Source organism: Primulina tabacum, chromosome 6 (genome assembly GCF_025594145.1).
Source record: "Primulina tabacum isolate GXHZ01 chromosome 6, ASM2559414v2, whole genome shotgun sequence".
Classification (NCBI taxonomy): Eukaryota; Viridiplantae; Streptophyta; class Magnoliopsida; order Lamiales; family Gesneriaceae; genus Primulina; species Primulina tabacum.
In genome coordinates, this window is record NC_134555.1 from 27,110,536 (window position 1) to 27,117,608 (window position 7,073).

The following is a 7,073-nucleotide window of genomic DNA, read 5'->3' on the forward strand; positions in this document are numbered from 1 at the left end:
CAAAAGGCACGTATATTCTGTTATTGCTGCATCGATCTCGTCATATTATGCGTGTGTTGTTATTTATGTGTAAAAATACATGTGCGATGCGTAGGAGTTTGAGCAATTATGTTTAGAACACCTTTGAAACCTTTTTTAGATCTAAAATCTCGTTTTTGCTGTATTTTTAAATATTGTGATTTTTCGGTCGCGTTTTTGAGAAAACTTTCAACACAAAAATTGTAGAACTTTTTGATACCTTCGATTTGACAGTAAATTCTAAATTTTTGAATGAAAATTGAGTGAGATATGATGTTTTTAGTGGGACTGCTCAAACTTCGTTTTTCAGAAAATTATGTATTGATGGATTTTTGAGACTTTATTGTTGCAGGCTTCATTGGAGATCGACGGGTGATCGTTGCTGCGTCTAGGTATGCGTAGTATGATGTTGGGATATTATTTGATATGTTGCTTAGTGTCGATAGGTATGCAAATGCATTAGAAGTCGTAGGAAACGAGTTGGTGTCAATTGCCACGTTTTTGAATTGTATGTGTCGTAGGATGGACGTCGTTGCTTTGGGTGTTGTGCGAAGTTGGGTCGACGTTATGGCATGCTAGGATGGGTCTCGGGGTGTCGGTTCATGGTCCGTACTATCGAGTCTAAAATGACAAGCATAGCATGTATTGAAATTTCGTGAGTTTGCACTTCCCGTAGGTACACGGACCCGAACACGGACCTTGGCACGGGGTCCGTGCCTTCGTTTTCTCCTTGGTGCCATTTTTGCGAGCCTACATGGACCCCCACACGGACTTTGGCATGGGGTCCGTGCCTTCCCCCTCCTGCACGACAGATTTTACCGAGTCTACACGGACCCGGAGCCGGACCCGGGCACGAGGTCCGTGTCCCTTCTCCTTCCAGAGTATTTCTTTTGCGTACCTACACGGACCCATACACGGACCCAGGCACGGGGTCCGTGTACTTCATGTTTGGGGTTTCATGTCTTGGGTTAGTACGATGATTAGAATAAGGTCAAGTCCCGAGCGTTTTAGAATGCCTTAAGCTATTTAATTGATTCGGGTGAGTACGATTACCTACGTCTAGGTTATGCAAGTTAAGTTTAAATTCATGTTAGTATGTGCAGCAGCGGCCCCAATCGAAGTCCAACGAATCCCTCAACGCCAAGTAAGTATGTTGACGTGCAAGAAAAATATTTTCAAGTTTTTGAGGTATGCTAAATGTCTTGTGACCAATGTATGTATGGGGTTGGAAAGCGTTAAATCATGAACGGGGACCAACCCCCCCGTTAAAGCATGAACGGGTTTAAATCAGGATTGGAAAGCGTTAAATCATGAACGGGGACCAATCCACCTGTTAAAGCATGAACGGGGATCTCATGCATGTGGCAGTGGGTTCGCCCCTGTCATCCCAGTACTGTGGTTTAGTCTGATCAAGCGATTATGTTATGTGTCACTTGCTTTGAAAAATGCCTCTACGCAAAATAATGAAGCTCATGTATGTTTATGTATGTGCAAGTATGCAAGCATGTTTATGAAAGTTTTTACGTTATGGCACGTCTATGATATGTATGAATGTTCAAGTTTACTTCAAGTTCAAGTTTCAAGTATGTATGTTCTATTTTTAAGCTGCATGTGGTTTTATTATGTATTATTGTTATTCCCAGTTTATACTTGTTGAGTCTTTAGACTCTGTAGATATGATCGATGCAGGTGAGGATGTTTATGAGGAGGCTGGAGGTGGTGACCAAGGGGCAGGCTTGTACTGAGTAGGAGGCTAGACCCGAGGACCGCCAAGTTTTAGTTTTCATGAAAATGTTCAAATACTTTCGTCAAGCTCTATTTTACTTTCTGTCAAAATTTAAATTTCAAATCATTTGGTTGCAACAACTTGTGAGACGTACAGATTACTCTTTTATCGAACTTGAATGTTCACGTTTATTTAAGAAAATTTTTAATTTTTTCGCAAATTTTGAATAGTAAAAGTACGGTACGTTTTAGTTGGTATCAGAGCAGTGTTCTTGTAAAGGGTTACGCCTGCTGCCAGCCGCAAGAAGCTCACGAAGTCACACCTCGAGTCTGTAAGTTTTAAGGTTTCAATTTTTTGTTATGTAGCAAGCATTAAGTTCTGATTTCAGCATGTGCATATTTTAAAGTTCAAGTACGTGTATCTTATGTTGTTTATATCATGTTCATGCATGTGGAGCTTACGTGTTGGGTAAATTATTGGAACAGTATGCCTCCTAGACGTGTGATCGACCGTGAAGTAAGGGATGAGGACAGAGAGCCTCGAGAGGAGGGAAGAGACGCTCCTCCACCCCCACCGCCGGACATGCAGGCACAGATGCTTGCAGGTATGATGCAGTTCTTCGCACAATTTGCGAGGAACCAGACTGCAGTAGATGCGGGGGAGAGGCCCAGACCGAAGCAGTTTACAAGAGGTTCAGACATATGAGCCCAAAGGAGTTTTCGGGTACCACAGACCCGATGATAGCGGAGGGATGGATTAAGTCCATCGAGGTAATCTTTGATTTCATGGAACTGACCGATGCAGATAGGGTCAGGTGTGCCACTTTCCTTCTGTCAGAGGACGCCAGATTATGGTGGGAGAGTGCGTCGGTGGCAGTAAACTTGCAGGTGTTGCTTTGGAAAGGTTTCAAGGAGGTTTTCTACTCTAAGTACTTCACTGAGGAAGTATGTTCCCGTCTGAGCAGAGAATTCATGACGTTGCGTCAAGGGGATAGCAGCGTGGTGGAGTTCGTGAGGAAGTTCGAGAGGGGGTGTCCTTTTGTACCCCTGATAGCTAATGATGCCAGAGTAAGCTGAGGCATTTCATGGATGGATTGCGGCCGATCTTGCGCCGTGAGGTGAGAGTAGATGGTCCTACTACCTATGCAATTGCCGTGTCCAGAGCTTTGGCGGCAGAGCAGGATCAGAGGGATATTGAGGCAGACCGACAGGGCAAGAGGCCCTATCAGGCTCCAGCGCAGCAACAGCAACAACGACCTCAGTTTAAGAGGCCGTTTCAGGGGCCGCCAGGGAAGAAGCCATACCAGGGACCGCCAAAGGGCAAGAGTCTAATTCAGCAGCAGAAAGCTCCTCAGAAGCCGAGAGAGTACCCGGTGTGCCCGAAATGCAACCGCCAGCATCCAGGACAGTGTTTGTATGGGTCAGGCAAGTGTTTCAAGTGTGGAGCTAGTGACCACATGCTAAAGGAGTGCCCACAGTGGAAGCAGCCAACCCAGGGCAGAGTGTTCGCCATGCATGCAAAGGAGGCGAACCCAGATACTACACTGTTAACCGGTAACTTGTTTAATACAGTACAGTATTAAATCCTTGCCTTGCATGTTGAAATTTTATTTGTGATTATTAGTGTGATAGTGATATTTTTGTGTGACTTGGGATATTAATTTTCTGCTATGTTGAGATTAATGTTAGAACAGTGGTGATATAAGTTTTGTGTTGTGCTAACGTCCCTCAGGAAACATTTTCATCAAGAGGTTATCCACAAAGGCCCTGATAGATTCAGGGGCCACTCATTCATTCATCTCGGAGACCTTTGCTAATCATTTGGACATCAAGTCCATCGGCCTTGATGTGAATTATTCAGTGACAGTCTCATCAAGGGAAGAACTTGTAGCTACCAGCGTGGTCAGAGATATTGATCTAGAACAACAGGGCCACCTGGTGTATGCAGACCTGATAATATTGCCGATGCCAGAGTTTGACATTATCTTGGGTATGGACTGGTTGACAAAGAACAGAGTTCTAATTGACTTTCAGAAGAGATCAGTGTTGGTCAGACCGATGGGAATGGAGCAGTTTCTATTTGAGCCAGACAGGTGGAGAAGTTTTCCTCGCATGATCTCCTGCATGCAGGCGCGGAAACTTATTTCTAAGGGGTGTCAGGCCTTCGTGGCCAGCATTATTTCAGCACCTGAAGCACCCGCTCCGTCTATATCAGATGTACCAGTAGTCAGAGACTTCCCTGACGTCTTTCCTGTCGACATCACAGGTCTACCACCAGAGATAGAGGTGGAGTTCGCAATCGATCTTATGCCAGGTACAATGCCAATCTCTAAGGCACCATACAGATTAGCTCCAGCTGAGAAGTTAGAACTCAAACAGCAGATACAGGAGCTTCTGGACAAGGAATTCATCCGCCGCAGTTTCTCGCCGTGGGGCGCACCAGTGCTTTTTGTGAAAAAGAAAGATGGGAGCATGAGACTGTGCATCGATTACCGGGAGTTGAACAAGGTAACGATAAAGAACAAGTACCCACTTCCTAGGATCGAAGACTTGTTTGATCAGTTACAGGGAGCCACAGTGTTCTCTAAGATAGATCTTCGATCAGGGTATCACCAGCTGAAGGTGAAAGAGGCAGATGTGCACAAGACAATCTTCAGGACCAGATATGGGCATTGCGAGTTCCTAGTGATGCCGTTCGGACTTACGAATGCTCCAACAATTTTCATGGACTTGATGAACCGAGTCTTTCAGCCTTACCTTGATCAATTCGTCATAGTGTTCATTGACGACATTCTTACCTACTCGAAGAGCCATGAGGAGCATAGTCAGCATTTGAAGACCGTTTTGCAGACCTTGCAGAGTCGCAAGTTATTTGCGAAGTTCAGTAAGTGTGAATTATGGTTGGAAAAGGTAGCGTTTTTGGGTCACATAATGTCTAGCAGTGGAATTTAGGTGGATCCAGCAAAAGTATCAGCCGTTAAGGAATGGGTTGAACTGAAGATTGCTTCTGAGATCCGCAGTTTTCTGGGTTTAGCCGGTTACTACCGTAAGTTCATTCAGGGGTTTTCTTCGATAGCAGTGCCACTCACTTCACTGACCAAGAAGAATGCTAAGTTTGGTTGGAGTGTCGAGTGTCAGAAGAGCTTCGATACTTTGAAGCAAGCTCTTGTTTCAGCACCAGTGTTGGCCATGACAACGGGGCAAGGTGATTTTGTGCTATACACCGATGCATCTAAACTCGGTTTAGGCGCAGTCTTGATGCAGCAGGGTCGGGTGATAGCTTATGCTTCCAGACAGTTAAAGGTGCATGATAAGAATTATCCGACGCATGATTTAGAATTAGCCGCCGTTGTCTTTGCATTGAAGATTTGGAGGCACTACTTGTACAACGAGAAGTGTCAGATATTCACGGATCACAAGAGTCTCAAGTATTTCTTCACACAGAAATAACTGAATATGAGGCAGAGACGGTGGTTAGAGTTGGTGAAAGACTACGACTGTGAGATTAGCTACCATCCGGGAAAAAGCTAATGTAGTGGCAGATGCCTTGAGCCGGAAAGTTGCAGTCATAGCTCAGTTATCAGTGCAGAGACCTCTTCAGTCTGAGATTCAGAGGTTTGGTTTAGAAGTTTATCTTAAGGGTAGAGCTCCGAGGCTGTCTAATCTGACAGTCCAATCTTCTCTGCTAGACCGTATTCGTACAGGTCAGCCTTCAGACGAGCTGTTGCAGAAATGGAGGCTGAAGGATAAAGCCAAGGGCAGTGTACTCTACACAGTGTCAGATAGTATTGTGAGATACAGAGACAGAATGTGGGTGCCTAGAGTTGATTCGATCAGAGAGGATATTCTATCAGAGTCACACGCATCTCCGTATTCCATTCACCCAGGAGGTACCAAGATGTACAAAGACCTGCAGATTTTGTATTGGTGGCCAGGGCTGAAGCGAGACATCCACAGATTTGTGTCTGAATGCCTCACTTCTCAGCAGGTGAAGGCAGAACATCAGAGGCCAGCCGGAATACTTAAGCCACTCCTCATCCCAGAATGGAAATGGGAGAATATTACAATGGACTTTGTGGTTGGGTTGCCAAGGTCAGTCAGGGGATCAAATTCTATCTGGGTTATAGTGGATCGACTCACTAAGTCAGCGCATTTCCTGCCAGTGAAGACGACCTTCTCCATGACGCAGTATGCAGAGCTTTATATCAAGGAGATAGTTCGGTTGCATGGGATCCCAGTTTCTATCGTGTCCGACAGGGACCCGAAATTTACATCGTCCTTTTGGAAGAGCCTACATACAGCCATGGGGACAAAGTTGCTTTTCAGTACCGTATTTCACCCGCAAACAGATGGCCAGTCTGAGCGAGTGATTCAAATTTTGGAGGATCTATTGCGAGCCTGCATGATCGATTTCCAAGGGACTTGGAAATCGAAGATACCTCTAGTGGAGTTTACCTAAAACAACAGTTTCCAATCATCGATAGGTATGGCTCCCTACGAGGCGTTGTATGGAAGGAAGTGCAGATCACCAGTTCATTGGGATGAGGTTGGTGAAAGAGCAGAACTTGGTCCGGAGATAGTTCAGCAGACTGCAGATGTGGTCGTCAAAATTCGAGACAGAATGAAGACCGCCCAGAGTCGTCAGAAGAGCTATGCTGATAAGAGAAGGAGACCTCGAGTTTGCCGTAGGTGACCACGTTTTTGTAAAGATAGCACCCATGAAGGGTGTTATGAGATTTGGGAGAAGTGGCAAGCTCAGTCCGAGGTTTATCGGGCCGTTTGAGGTTCTTGACAGAGTTGGGACACTAGCTTATCGTCTTGCCCTTCCGCCGAATCTGGCCGGGGTACATAATGTGTTCCACGTCTCGATGTTGAGGAAGTACCTAGCTAATCCTTCGCACGTGTTGAGCTATGAACCGTTGTAGTTGGCTCCAGACCTGTCTTATGAGGAAAGATCCGTCCAAATCCTAGACAGACAGGAGCGTAGACTTCGGAACAAGGCGACCAAGCTGGTCAAAGTCAAGTGGCTGAATCAGTCAGTGGAGGAAGCCACTTGGGAGGCAGAAGCAGATATGAGAATTCGCTACCCGGAGTTGTTCGGTAAGACTTAATTTCGAGGACAAAATTTTTATAACTGGGGGAGAAACTGTAGTGCCCGAATTCAGTACACGTATAACCCATGCATTTATTTAATTATTAAAGCATTTATTTAAGTTTAAATTGAGTTTTAGCCATGCATGATTTATTTAAATACATTGTTTATAATTATTTATGTTTATGTGATGCACGTTAAAATGTTTTTCGAGTGTCATATTTCAGGCGATTATTCG